The sequence below is a fragment of the Ovis canadensis genome, chromosome 11 (genome assembly GCF_042477335.2).
Source record: "Ovis canadensis isolate MfBH-ARS-UI-01 breed Bighorn chromosome 11, ARS-UI_OviCan_v2, whole genome shotgun sequence".
In the NCBI taxonomy this organism is placed as follows: domain Eukaryota; kingdom Metazoa; phylum Chordata; class Mammalia; order Artiodactyla; family Bovidae; genus Ovis; species Ovis canadensis.
The window spans coordinates 420266-433749 of NC_091255.1; positions in this window are offsets into that span (position 1 = coordinate 420266).

The following is a 13484-nucleotide window of genomic DNA, read 5'->3' on the forward strand; positions in this document are numbered from 1 at the left end:
AGCCTTGCCGAGACTTGCCTCGCTGCTAGGCTTCCTGCCCAGGAAGGAGCAGGCTGCGCGAGGCTGGGAGACGCCACTGGCGCCTTCCTGGCCTCAGCTCCGCTCCTGCCTTGCCTTTGCACCTAGGCCCCAGGCGTCCTTGGGGAGGGCTTAGGGGCCGGTGGCTTGCACACTGCCAAGGGCTCCAGCAGGAAGAGCTCTGTGCGAGGGAAGGGAAGGGCCAGTGCAGGGCTCCTCCAGCGGTTGCTTGGCCGCCCAGGCTCAGCGCCGCTCGGAGTGCCCCAGGCTCCCAGGGCCCCTGGCTGGGGTCTGCAGCCCCGCACGCCCGGAGGCTGACTGCCTGGGCGCCCAGCAGCTGCCTCACACACGTAGCTTCCCTAGCGCTCTCCTCCCCAGCAGAGACGTGTGCAGCTGGTTGGGGCCTGCCCCTGCGTGCCTGGGCTCCCGCGCACAGCCCCAGCTCAGGGCAAGCAGCCCCTGAGCCAAGACCTGCAGGAGGCGCAGAGCGCCCCCACCTGGAAGCCGAGTGAACAGCTGGCGGGGAGGCGAGCCTCCTGGAGGGAAGAAGAGGCAGCCCAGCCTCGTTTGGCTCAAGCCCTACTTGGCTGGAGCCGAGTGCGCCTCCAGGACGGCAGAGCTCCAGCTCTGCTCAGAGGCCCGTTCTGGCAGAGTTGCTGGCGCGAGGCTGCTCTGCCCTGGGCGAGCCTTGCCCAGACTTGCCTCGGTGCTAGGCTTCCTGCCCAGGAAGGAGCAGGCTGCGCGAGGCTGGGAGACGCCACTGGCGCCTTCCTGGCCTCAGCTCCGCTCCTGCCTTGCCTTTGCACCTAGGCCCCAGGCGTCCTTGGGGAGGGCTTAGGGTTCGGTGGCTTGCACAGTTCCAAGGGCTCCATCAGGAAGAGCTCTGTGCGAGGGAAGGGAAGGGCCAGTGCAGGGCTCCTCCAGCGGTTGCTTGGCCGCCCAGGCTCAGCGCCGCACGGAGTGCACCAGGCTCCCAGGGCTCCTGGCTGGGGTCTGCAGCCCCGCACACCCGGATGCTGACTCCCTGGGAGTCCAGCAGCTGCCTCACACACGTAGCTTCCCTAGCGCTCTCCTCCCCAGCAGAGACGTGTGCAGCTGGTTGGGGCCTGCCCCTGCGTGCCTGGGCTCCCGCGCACAGCCCCAGCTCAGGGCAAGCAGCCCCTGAGCCAAGACCTGCAGGAGGCGCAGAGCGCCCCCACCTGGAAGCCGAGTGAACAGCTGGCGGGGAGGCGAGCCTCCTGGAGGGAAGAAGAGGCAGCCCAGCCTCGTTTGGCTCAAGCCCTACTTGGCTGGAGCCGAGTGCGCCTCCAGGACGGCAGAGCTCCTGCTCTGCTCAGAGGCCCGTTCTGGCAGAGTTGCTGGCGCGAGGCTGCTCTGCCCTGGGCGAGCCTTGCCCAGACTTGCCTGGCTGCTAGGCTTCCTGCCCAGGAAGGAGCAGGCTGCGCGAGGCTGGGAGACGCCACTGGCGCCTTCCTGGCCTCAGCTCCGCTCCTGCCTTGCCTTTGCACCTAGGCCCCAGGCGTCCTTGGGGAGGGCTTAGGGGCCGGTGGCTTGCACACTGCCAAGGGCTCCAGCAGGAAGAGCTCTGTGCGAGGGAAGGGAAGGGCCAGTGCAGGGCTCCTCCAGCGGTTGCTTGGCCGCCCAGGCTCAGCGCCGCTCGGAGTGCCCCAGGCTCCCAGGGCCCCTGGCTGGGGTCTGCAGCCCCGCACACCCGGAGGCTGACTGCCTGGGCGCCCAGCAGCTGCCTCACACACGTAGCTTCCCTAGCGCTCTCCTCCCCAGCAGAGACGTGTGCAGCTGGTTGGGGCCTGCCCCTGCGTGCCTGGGCTCCCGCCCACAGCCCCAGCTCAGGGCAAGCAGCCCCTGAGCCAAGACCTGCAGGAGGCGCAGAGCGCCCCCACCTGGAAGCCGAGTGAACAGCTGGCGGGGAGGCGAGCCTCCTCGAGGGAAGAAGAGGCAGCCCAGCCTCGTTTGGCTCAAGCCCTACTTGGCTGGAGCCGAGTGCGCCTCCAGGACGGCAGAGCTCCTGCTCTGCTCAGAGGCCCGTTCTGGCAGAGTTGCTGGCGCGAGGCTGCTCTGCCCTGGGCGAGCCTTGCCCAGACTTGCCTCGCTGCTAGGCTTCCTGCCCAGGAAGGAGCAGGCTGCGCGAGGCTGGGAGACGCCACTGGCGCCTTCCTGGCCTCAGCTCCGCTCCTGCCTTGCCTTTGCACCTAGGCCCCAGGCGTCCTTGGGGAGGGCTTAGGGGCCGGTGGCTTGCACACTGCCAAGGGCTCCAGCAGGAAGAGCTCTGTGCGAGGGAAGGGAAGGGCCAGTGCAGGGCTCCTCCAGCGGTTGCTTGGCCGCCCAGGCTCAGCGCCGCTCGGAGTGCCCCAGGCTCCCAGGGCCCCTGGCTGGGGTCTGCAGCCCCGCACACCCGGAGGCTGACTGCCTGGGCGCCCAGCAGCTGCCTCACACACGTAGCTTCCCAAGCGCTTTCCTCCCCAGCAGAGACGTGTGCAGCTGGTTGGGGCCTGCCCCTGCGTGCCTGGGCTCCCGCGCACAGCCCCAGCTCAGGGCAAGCAGCCCCTGAGCTAAGACCTGCAGGAGGCGCAGAGCGCCCCCACCTGGAAGCCGAGTGAACAGCTGGAGGGGAGGCGAGCCTCCTCGAGGGAAGAAGAGGCAGCCCAGCCTCGTTTGGCTCAAGCCCTACTTGGCTGGAGCCGAGTGCGCCTCCAGGACGGCAGAGCTCCAACTCTGCTCAGAGGCCCGTTCTGGCAGAGTTGCTGGCGCGAGGCTGCTCTGCCCTGGGCAAGCCTTGCCCAGACTTGCCTCGGGGCTAGGCTTCCTGCCCAGAAAGGAGCAGGCTGCGCGAGGCTGGGAGACGCCACTGGCGCCTTCCTGGCCTCAGCTCCGCTCCTGCCTTGCCTTTGCACCTAGGCCCCAGGCGTCCTTGCGGAGGGCTTAGGGGCCAGTGGCTTGCACACTGCCAAGGGCTCCAGCAGGAAGAGCTCTGTGCGAGGGAAGGGAAGGGCTAGTGCAGGGCTCCTCCAGCGGTTGCTTGTCCGCCCAGGCTCAGCTCGGCACGGAGTGCACCAGCCTCCCAGGGCCCCTGGCTGGGGTCTGCAGCCCTGCACACCCGGAGGCTGACTCCCTGGGCGCCCAGCAGCTGCCTCACACACGTAGCTACCCTAGCGCTCTCCTCCCCAGCAGAGACGTGTGCAGCTGGTTGGGGCCTGCCCCTGCGTGCCTGGGCTCCCGCGCACAGCCCCAGCTCAGGGCAAGCAGCCCCTGAGCCAAGACCTGCAGGAGGCGCAGAGCGACCCCACCTGGAAGCCGAGTGAACAGCTGGCGGGGAGGCGAGCCTCCTGGAGGGAAGAAGAGGCAGCCCAGCCTCGTTTGGCTCAAGCCCTACTTGGCTGGAGCCGAGTGCGCCTCCAGGACGGCAGAGCTCCTGCTCTGCTCAGAGGCCCGTTCTGGCAGAGTTGCTGGCGCGAGGCTGCTCTGCCCTGGGCGAGCCTTGCCCAGACTTGCCTGGCTGCTAGGCTTCCTGCCCAGGAAGGAGCAGGCTGCGCGAGGCTGGGAGACGCCACTGGCGCCTTCCTGGCCTCAGCTCCGCTCCTGCCTTGCCTTTGCACCTAGGCCCCAGGCGTCCTTGGGGAGGGCTTAGGGGCCGGTGGCTTGCACACTGCCAAGGGCTCCAGCAGGAAGAGCTCTGTGCGAGGGAAGGGAAGGGCCAGTGCAGGGCTCCTCCAGCGGTTGCTTGGCCGCCCAGGCTCAGCGCCGCACGGAGTGCACCAGGCTCCCAGGGCCCGTGGCTGGGGTCTGCAGCCCCGCACACCCGGAGGCTGACTGCCTGGGCGCCCAGCAGCTGCCTCACACACGTAGCTTCCCTAGCGCTCTCCTCCCCAGCAGAGACGTGTGCAGCTGGTTGGGGCCTGCCCCTGCGTGCCTGGGCTCCCGCCCACAGCCCCAGCTCAGGGCAAGCAGCCCCTGAGCCAAGACCTGCAGGAGGCGCAGAGCGCCCCCACCTGGAAGCCGAGTGAACAGCTGGCGGGGAGGCGAGCCTCCTCGAGGGAAGAAGAGGCAGCCCAGCCTCGTTTGGCTCAAGCCCTACTTGGCTGGAGCCGAGTGCGCCTCCAGGACGGCAGAGCTCCAGCTCTGCTCAGAGGCCCGTTCTGGCAGATTTGCTGGCGCGAGGCTGCTCTGCCCTGGGCGAGCCTTGCCGAGACTTGCCTCGCTGCTAGGCTTCCTGCCCAGGAAGGAGCAGGCTGCGCGAGGCTGGGAGACGCCACTGGCGCCTTCCTGGCCTCAGCTCCGTTCCTGCCTTGCCTTTGCACCTAGGCCCCAGGCGTCCTTGGGGAGGGCTTAGGGGCCGGTGGCTTGCACACTGCCAAGGGCTCCAGCAGGAAGAGCTCTGTGCGAGGGAAGGGAAGGGCCAGTGCAGGGCTCCTCCAGCGGTTGCTTGGCCGCCCAGGCTCAGCACCGCTCGGAGTGCCCCAGGCTCCCAGGGCCCCTGGCTGGGGTCTGCAGCCCCGCACACCCGGAGGCTGACTGCCTGGGCGCCCAGCAGCTGCCTCACACACGTAGCTTCCCAAGCGCTTTCCTCCCCAGCAGAGACGTGTGCAGCTGGTTGGGGCCTGCCCCTGCGTGCCTGGGCTCCCGCGCACAGCCCCAGCTCAGGGCAAGCAGCCCCTGAGCTAAGACCTGCAGGAGGCGCAGAGCGCCCCCACCTGGAAGCCGAGTGAACAGCTGGAGGGGAGGCGAGCCTCCTCGAGGGAAGAAGAGGCAGCCCAGCCTCGTTTGGCTCAAGCCCTACTTGGCTGGAGCCGAGTGCGCCTCCAGGACGGCAGAGCTCCAACTCTGCTCAGAGGCCCGTTCTGGCAGAGTTGCTGGCGCGAGGCTGCTCTGCCCTGGGCGAGCCTTGCCCAGACTTGCCTCGGTGCTAGGCTTCCTGCCCAGAAAGGAGCAGGCTGCGCGAGGCTGGGAGACGCCACTGGCGCCTTCCTGGCCTCAGCTCCGCTCCTGCCTTGCCTTTGCACCTAGGCCCCAGGCGTCCTTGGGGAGGGCTTAGGGGCCGGTGGCTTGCACAGTGCCAAGGGCTCCAGCAGGAAGAGCTCTGTGCGAGGGAAGGGAAGGGCCAGTGCAGGGCTCCTCCAGCGGTTGCTTGGCCGCCCAGGCTCAGCGCCGCTCGGAGTGCCCCAGGCTCCCAGGGCCCCTGGCTGCGGTCTGCAGCCCCGCACACCCGGAGGCTGACTCCCTGGGCGCCCAGCAGCTGCCTCACACACGTAGCTTCCCTAGCGCTCTCCTCCCCAGCAGAGACGTGTGCAGCTGGTTGGGGCCTGCCCCTGCGTGCCTGGGCTCCTGCGCACAGCCCCAGCTCAGGGCAAGCAGCCCCTGAGCCAAGACCTGCAGGAGGCGAAGAGCGCCCCCAACTGGAAGCCGAGTGAACAGCTGGCGGGGAGGCGAGCCTCCTCGAGGGAAGAAGAGGCAGCCCAGCCTCGTTTGGCTCAAGCCCTACTTGGCTGGAGCCGAGTGCGCCTCCAGGAAGGCAGAGCTCTAGCTCTGCTCAGAGGCCCGATCTGGCAGAGTTGCTTGCGCGAGGCTGCTCTGCCCTGGGCGAGCCTTGCCCAGACTTGCCTCGCTGCTAGGCTTCTGACCAGGAAGGAGCTGGCTGCGCGAGGCTGGGAGACGCCACTGGTGCCTTGCTGGCCTCAGCTCCGCTCCTGCCTTGCCTTTGCACCTAGGCCCCAGGCGTCCTTGCGGAGGGCTTAGGGGCCAGTGGCTTGCACACTGCCAAGGGCTCCAGCAGGAAGAGCTCTGTGCGAGGGAAGGGAAGGGCTAGTGCAGGGCTCCTCCAGCGGTTGCTTGTCCGCCCAGGCTCAGCTCGGCACGGAGTGCACCAGCCTCCCAGGGCCCCTGGCTGGGGTCTGCAGCCCTGCACACCCGGAGGCTGACTCCCTGGGCGCCCAGCAGCTGCCTCACACACGTAGCATCCCTAGCGCTCTCCTCCCCAGCAGAGACGTGTGCAGCTGGTTGGGGCCTGCCCCTGCGTGCCTGGGCTCCCGCGCACAGCCCCAGCTCAGGGCAAGCAGCCCCTGAGCCAAGACCTGCAGGAGGCGCAGAGCGCCCCCACCTGGAAGCCGAGTGAACAGCTGGCGGGGAGGCGAGCCTCCTCGAGGGAAGAAGAGGCAGCCCAGCCTCGTTTGGCTCAAGCCCTACTTGGCTGGAGCCGAGTGCGCCTCCAGGACGGCAGAGCTCCAGCTCTGCTCAGAGGCCCGTTCTGGCAGAGTTGCTGGCGCGAGGCTGCTCTGCCCTGGGCGAGCCTTGCCCAGACTTGCCTCGGTGCTAGGCTTCCTGCCCAGGAAGGAGCAGGCTGCGCGAGGCTGGGAGACGCCACTGGCGCCTTCCTGGCCTCAGCTCCGCTCCTGCCTTGCCTTTGCACCTAGGCCCCAGGCGTCCTTGGGGAGGGCTTAGGGTTCGGTGGCTTGCACAGTTCCAAGGGCTCCATCAGGAAGAGCTCTGTGCGAGGGAAGGGAAGGGCCAGTGCAGGGCTCCTCCAGCGGTTGCTTGGCCGCCCAGGCTCAGCGCCGCACGGAGTGCACCAGGCTCCCAGGGCTCCTGGCTGGGGTCTGCAGCCCCGCACACCCGGATGCTGACTCCCTGGGAATCCAGCAGCTGCCTCACACACGTAGCTTCCCTAGCGCTCTCCTCCCCAGCAGAGACGTGTGCAGCTGGTTGGGGCCTGCCCCTGCGTGCCTGGGCTCCCGCGCACAGACCCAGCTCAGGGCAAGCAGCCCCTGAGCCAAGACCTGCAGGAGGCGCAGAGCGCCCCCACCTGGAAGCCGAGTGAACAGCTGGCGGGGAGGCGAGCCTCCTGGAGGGAAGAAGAGGCAGCCCAGCCTCGTTTGGCTCAAGCCCTACTTGGCTGGAGCCGAGTGCGCCTCCAGGACGGCAGAGCTCCTGCTCTGCTCAGAGGCCCGTTCTGGCAGAGTTGCTGGCGCGAGGCTGCTCTGCCCTGGGCGAGCCTTGCCCAGACTTGCCTGGCTGCTAGGCTTCCTGCCCAGGAAGGAGCAGGCTGCGCGAGGCTGGGAGACGCCACTGGCGCCTTCCTGGCCTCAGCTCCGCTCCTGCCTTGCCTTTGCACCTAGGCCCCAGGCGTCCTTGGGGAGGGCTTAGGGGCCGGTGGCTTGCACACTGCCAAGGGCTCCAGCAGGAAGAGCTCTGTGCGAGGGAAGGGAAGGGCCAGTGCAGGGCTCCTCCAGCGGTTGCTTGGCCGCCCAGGCTCAGCGCCGCTCGGAGTGCCCCAGGCTCCCAGGGCCCCTGGCTGGGGTCTGCAGCCCCGCACACCCGGAGGCTGACTGCCTGGGCGCCCAGCAGCTGCCTCACACACGTAGCTTCCCTAGCGCTCTCCTCCCCAGCAGAGACGTGTGCAGCTGGTTGGGGCCTGCCCCTGCGTGCCTGGGCTCCCGCCCACAGCCCCAGCTCAGGGCAAGCAGCCCCTGAGCCAAGACCTGCAGGAGGCGCAGAGCGCCCCCACCTGGAAGCCGAGTGAACAGCTGGCGGGGAGGCGAGCCTCCTCGAGGGAAGAAGAGGCAGCCCAGCCTCGTTTGGCTCAAGCCCTACTTGGCTGGAGCCGAGTGCGCCTCCAGGACTGCAGAGCTCCAGCTCTGCTCAGAGGCCCGTTCTGGCAGAGTTACTGGCGCGAGGCTGCTCTGCCCTGGGCGAGCCTTGCCCAGACTTGCCTCGCTGCTAGGCTTCCTGCCCAGGAAGGAGTAGGCTGCGCGAGGCTGGGAGACGCCACTGGCGCCTTCCTGGCCTCAGCTCCGTTCCTGCCTTGCCTTTGCACCTAGGCCCCAGGCGTCCTTGGGGAGGGCTTAGGGGCCGGTGGCTTGCACACTGCCAAGGGCTCCAGCAGGAAGAGCTCTGTGCGAGGGAAGGGAAGGGCCAGTGCAGGGCTCCTCCAGCGGTTGCTTGGCCGCCCAGGCTCAGCACCGCTCGGAGTGCCCCAGGCTCCCAGGGCCCCTGGCTGGGGTCTGCAGCCCCGCACACCCGGAGGCTGACTGCCTGGGCGCCCAGCAGCTGCCTCACACACGTAGCTTCCCAAGCGCTTTCCTCCCCAGCGGAGACGTGTGCAGCTGGTTGGGGCCTGCCCCTGCGTGCCTGGGCTCCCGCGCACAGCCCCAGCTCAGGGCAAGCAGCCCGTGAGCTAGGACCTGCAGGAGTCGCAGAGCGCCCCCACCTGGAAGCCGAGTGAACAGCTGGAGGGGAGGCGAGCCTCCTGGAGGGAAGAAGAGGCAGCCCAGCCTCGTTTGGCTCAAGCCCTACTTGGCTGGAGCCGAGTGCGCCTCCAGGACGGCAGAGCTCCAACTCTGCTCAGAGGCCCGTTCTGGCAGAGTTGCTGGCGCGAGGCTGCTCTGCCCTGGGCGAGCCTTGCCCAGACTTGCCTCGGTGCTAGGCTTCCTGCCCAGAAAGGAGCAGGCTGCGCGAGGCTGGGAGACGCCACTGGTGCCTTCCTGGCCTCAGCTCCGCTCCTGCCTTGCCTTTGCACCTAGGCCCCAGGCGTCCTTGGGGAGGGCTTAGGGGCCGGTGGCTTGCACAGTGCCAAGGGCTCCAGCAGGAAGAGCTCTGTGCGAGGGAAGGGAAGGGCCAGTGCAGGGCTCCTCCAGCGGTTGCTTGGCCGCCCAGGCTCAGCGCCGCTCGGAGTGCCCCAGGCTCCCAGGGCCCCTGGCTGCGGTCTGCAGCCCCGCACACCCGGAGGCTGACTCCCTGGGCGCCCAGCAGCTGCCTCACACACGTAGCTTCCCTAGCGCTCTCCTCCCCAGCAGAGACGTGTGCAGCTGGTTGGGGCCTGCCCCTGCGTGCCTGGGCTCCTGCGCACAGCCCCAGCTCAGGGCAAGCAGCCCCTGAGCCAAGACCTGCAGGAGGCGAAGAGCGCCCCCAACTGGAAGCCGAGTGAACAGCTGGCGGGGAGGCGAGCCTCCTCGAGGGAAGAAGAGGCAGCCCAGCCTCGTTTGGCTCAAGCCCTACTTGGCTGGAGCCGAGTGCGCCTCCAGGAAGGCAGAGCTCTAGCTCTGCTCAGAGGCCCGATCTGGCAGAGTTGCTTGCGCGAGGCTGCTCTGCCCTGGGCGAGCCTTGCCCAGACTTGCCTCGCTGCTAGGCTTCTGACCAGGAAGGAGCTGGCTGCGCGAGGCTGGGAGACGCCACTGGTGCCTTGCTGGCCTCAGCTCCGCTCCTGCCTTGCCTTTGCACCTAGGCCCCAGGCGTCCTTGCGGAGGGCTTAGGGGCCAGTGGCTTGCACACTGCCAAGGGCTCCAGCAGGAAGAGCTCTGTGCGAGGGAAGGGAAGGGCTAGTGCAGGGCTCCTCCAGCGGTTGCTTGTCCGCCCAGGCTCAGCTCGGCACGGAGTGCACCAGCCTCCCAGGGCCCCTGGCTGGGGTCTGCAGCCCTGCACACCCGGAGGCTGACTCCCTGGGCGCCCAGCAGCTGCCTCACACACGTAGCTTCCCTAGCGCTCTCCTCCCCAGCAGAGACGTGTGCAGCTGGTTGGGGCCTGCCCCTGCGTGCCTGGGCTCCCGCCCACAGCCCCAGCTCAGGGCAAGCAGCCCCTGAGTCAAGACCTGCAGGAGGCGCAGAGCGCCCCCACCTGGAAGCCGAGTGAACAGCTGGCGGGGAGGCGAGCCTCCTCGAGGGAAGAAGAGGCAGCACAGCCTCGTTTGGCTCAAGCCCTACTTGGCTGGAGCCGAGTGCGCCTCCAGGACGGCAGAGCTCCTGCTCTGCTCAGAGGCCCGAACTGGCAGAGTTGCTGTCGCGAGGCTGCTCTGCCCTGGGCGAGCCTTGCCGAGACTTGCCTCGCTGCTAGGCTTCCTGCCCAGGAAGGAGCAGGCTGCGCGAGGCTGGGAGACGCCACTGGCGCCTTCCTGGCCTCAGCTCCGCTCCTGCCTTGCCTTTGCACCTAGGCCCCAGGCGTCCTTGGGGAGGGCTTAGGGGCCGGTGGCTTGCACACTGCCAAGGGCTCCAGCAGGAAGAGCTCTGTGCGAGGGAAGGGAAGGGCCAGTGCAGGGCTCCTCCAGCGGTTGCTTGGCCGCCCAGGCTCAGCGCCGCTCGGAGTGCCCCAGGCTCCCAGGGCCCCTGGCTGGGGTCTGCAGCCCCGCACACCCGGAGGCTGACTGCCTGGGCGCCCAGCAGCTGCCTCACACACGTAGCTTCCCTAGCGCTCTCCTCCCCAGCAGAGACGTGTGCAGCTGGTTGGGGCCTGCCCCTGCGTGCCTGGGCTCCCGCGCACAGCCCCAGCTCAGGGCAAGCAGCCCCTGAGCCAAGACCTGCAGGAGGCGCAGAGCGCCCCCACCTGGAAGCCGAGTGAACAGCTGGAGGGGAGGCGAGCCTCCTCGAGGGAAGAAGAGGCAGCACAGCCTCGTTTGGCTCAAGCCCTACTTGGCTGGAGCCGAGTGCGCCTCCAGGACGGCAGAGCTCCAGCTCTGCTCAGAGGCCCGTTCTGGCAGAGTTGCTGGCGCGAGGCTGCTCTGCCCTGGGCGAGCCTTGCCCAGACTTGCCTGGCTGCTAGGCTTCCTGCCCAGGAAGGAGCAGGCTGCGCGAGGCTGGGAGACGCCACTGGCGCCTTCCTGGCCTCAGCTCCGCTCCTGCCTTGCCTTTGCACCTAGGCCCCAGGCGTCCTTGGGGAGGGCTTAGGGGTCGGTGGCTTGCACACTGCCAAGTGCTCCAGCAGGAAGAGCTCTGTGCGAGGGAAGGGAAGGGCCAGTGCAGGGCTCCTCCAGCGGTTGCTTGGCCGCCCAGGCTCAGCGCCGCACGGAGTGCACCAGGCTCCCAGGGCCCCTGGCTGGGGTCTGCAGCCCCGCACACTCGGAGGCTGACTACCTGGGCGCCCAGCAGCTGCCTCACACGCGTAGCTTCCCTAGCGCTCTCCTCCCCAGCAGAGACGTGTGCAGCTGGTTGGGGCCTTCCCCTGCGTGCTTGGGCTCCCGCGCACAGCCCCAGCTCAGGGCAAGCAGCCCCTGAGCCAAGACCTGCAGGAGGCGCAGAGCGCCCCCACCTGGAAGCCGAGTGAACAGCTGGCGGGGAGGCGAGCCTCCTCGAGGGAAGAAGAGGCAGCCCAGCCTCATTTGGCTCAAGCCCTACTTGGCTGGAGCCGAGTGCGCCTCCAGGAAGGCAGAGCTCCAGCTCTGCTCAGAGGCCCGATCTGGCAGAGTTGCTGTCGCAAGGCTGCTCTGCCCTTGGCGAACCTTGCCCAGACTTGCCACGCTGCTAGGCTTCCTGCCCAGGAAGGAGCAGGCTGCGCGAGGCTGGGAGACGCCACTGGCGCCTTCCTGGCCTCAGCTCCGCTCCTGCCTTGCCTTTGCACATAGGCCCCAGGCGTCCGTGGGGAGGGCTTAGGGGCCGGTGGCTTGCACACTGCCAAGGGCTCCAGCAGGAAGAGCTCTGTGCAAGGGAAGGGAAGGGCTAGTGCAGGGCTCCTCCAGCGGTTGCTTGGACGCCCAGACTCAGTGCCGCACGGAGTGCAACAGCCTCCCAGGGCCCCTGGCTGGGGTCTGCAGCCCCGCACACCCGGAGGCTGACTCCCTGGGCGCCCAGCAGCTGCCTTACACACGTAGCTTCCCTAGCGCTCTCCTCCCCAGCAGAGACGTGTGCAGCTGGTTGGGGCCTGCCCCTGCGTGCCTGGGCTCCCGCGCACAGACCCAGCTCAGGGCAAGCAGCCCCTGAGCCAAGACCTGCAGGAGGCGCAGAGCGCCCCCACCTGGAAGCCGAGTGAACAGCTGGCGGGGAGGCGAGCCTCCTGGAGGGAAGAAGAGGCAGCCCAGCCTCGTTTGGCTCAAGCCCTACTTGGCTGGAGCCGAGTGCGCCTCCAGGAGGGCAGAGCTCCTGCTCTGCTCAGAGGCCCGTTCTGGCAGAGTTGCTGGCGCGAGGCTGCTCTGCCCTGGGCGAGCCTTGCCCAGACTTGCCTGGCTGCTAGGCTTCCTGCCCAGGAAGGAGCAGGCTGCCCGAGGCTGGGAGACGCCACTGGCGCCTTCCTGGCCTCAGCTCCGCTCCTGCCTTGCCTTTGCACCTAGGCCCCAGGCGTCCTTGGGGAGGGCTTAGGGGCCGGTGGCTTGCACACTGCCAAGGGCTCCAGCAGGAAGAGCTCTGTGCGAGGGAAGGGAAGGGCCAGTGCAGGGCTCCTCCAGCGGTTGCTTGGCCGCCCAGGCTCAGCGCCGCTCGGAGTGCCCCAGGCTCCCAGGGCCCCTGGCTGGGGTCTGCAGCCCCGCACACCCGGAGGCTGACTGCCTGGGCGCCCAGCAGCTGCCTCACACACGTAGCTTCCCTAGCGCTCTCCTCCCCAGCAGAGACGTGTGCAGCTGGTTGGGGCCTGCCCCTGCGTGCCTGGGCTCCCGCCCACAGCCCCAGCTCAGGGCAAGCAGCCCCTGAGCCAAGACCTGCAGGAGGCGCAGAGCGCCCCCACCTGGAAGCCGAGTGAACAGCTGGCGGGGAGGCGAGCCTCCTCGAGGGAAGAAGAGGCAGCCCAGCCTCGTTTGGCTCAAGCCCTACTTGGCTGGAGCCGAGTGCGCCTCCAGGACTGCAGAGCTCCAGCTCTGCTCAGAGGCCCGTTCTGGCAGAGTTGCTGGCGCGAGGCTGCTCTGCCCTGGGCGAGCCTTGCCCAGACTTGCCTCGCTGCTAGGCTTCCTGCCCAGGAAGGAGTAGGCTGCGCGAGGCTGGGAGACGCCACTGGCGCCTTCCTGGCCTCAGCTCCGTTCCTGCCTTGCCTTTGCACCTAGGCCCCAGGCGTCCTTGGGGAGGGCTTAGGGGCCGGTGGCTTGCACACTGCCAAGGGCTCCAGCAGGAAGAGCTCTGTGCGAGGGAAGGGAAGGGCCAGTGCAGGGCTCCTCCAGCGGTTGCTTGGCCGCCCAGGCTCAGCACCGCTCGGAGTGCCCCAGGCTCCCAGGGCCCCTGGCTGGGGTCTGCAGCCCCGCACACCCGGAGGCTGACTGCCTGGGCGCCCAGCAGCTGCCTCACACACGTAGCTTCCCAAGCGCTTTCCTCCCCAGCAGAGACGTGTGCAGCTGGTTGGGGCCTGCCCCTGCGTGCCTGGGCTCCCGCGCACAGCCCCAGCTCAGGGCAAGCAGCCCGTGAGCTAGGACCTGCAGGAGTCGCAGAGCGCCCCCACCTGGAAGCCGAGTGAACAGCTGGAGGGGAGGCGAGCCTCCTGGAGGGAAGAAGAGGCAGCCCAGCCTCGTTTGGCTCAAGCCCTACTTGGCTGGAGCCGAGTGCGCCTCCAGGACGGCAGAGCTCCAACTCTGCTCAGAGGCCCGTTCTGGCAGAGTTGCTGGCGCGAGGCTGCTCTGCCCTGGGCGAGCCTTGCCCAGACTTGCCTCGGTGCTAGGCTTCCTGCCCAGAAAGGAGCAGGCTGCGCGAGGCTGGGAGACGCCACTGGTGCCTTCCTGGCCTCAGCTCCGCTCCTGCCTTGCCTTTGCACCTAGGCCCCAGGCGTCCTTGGGGAGG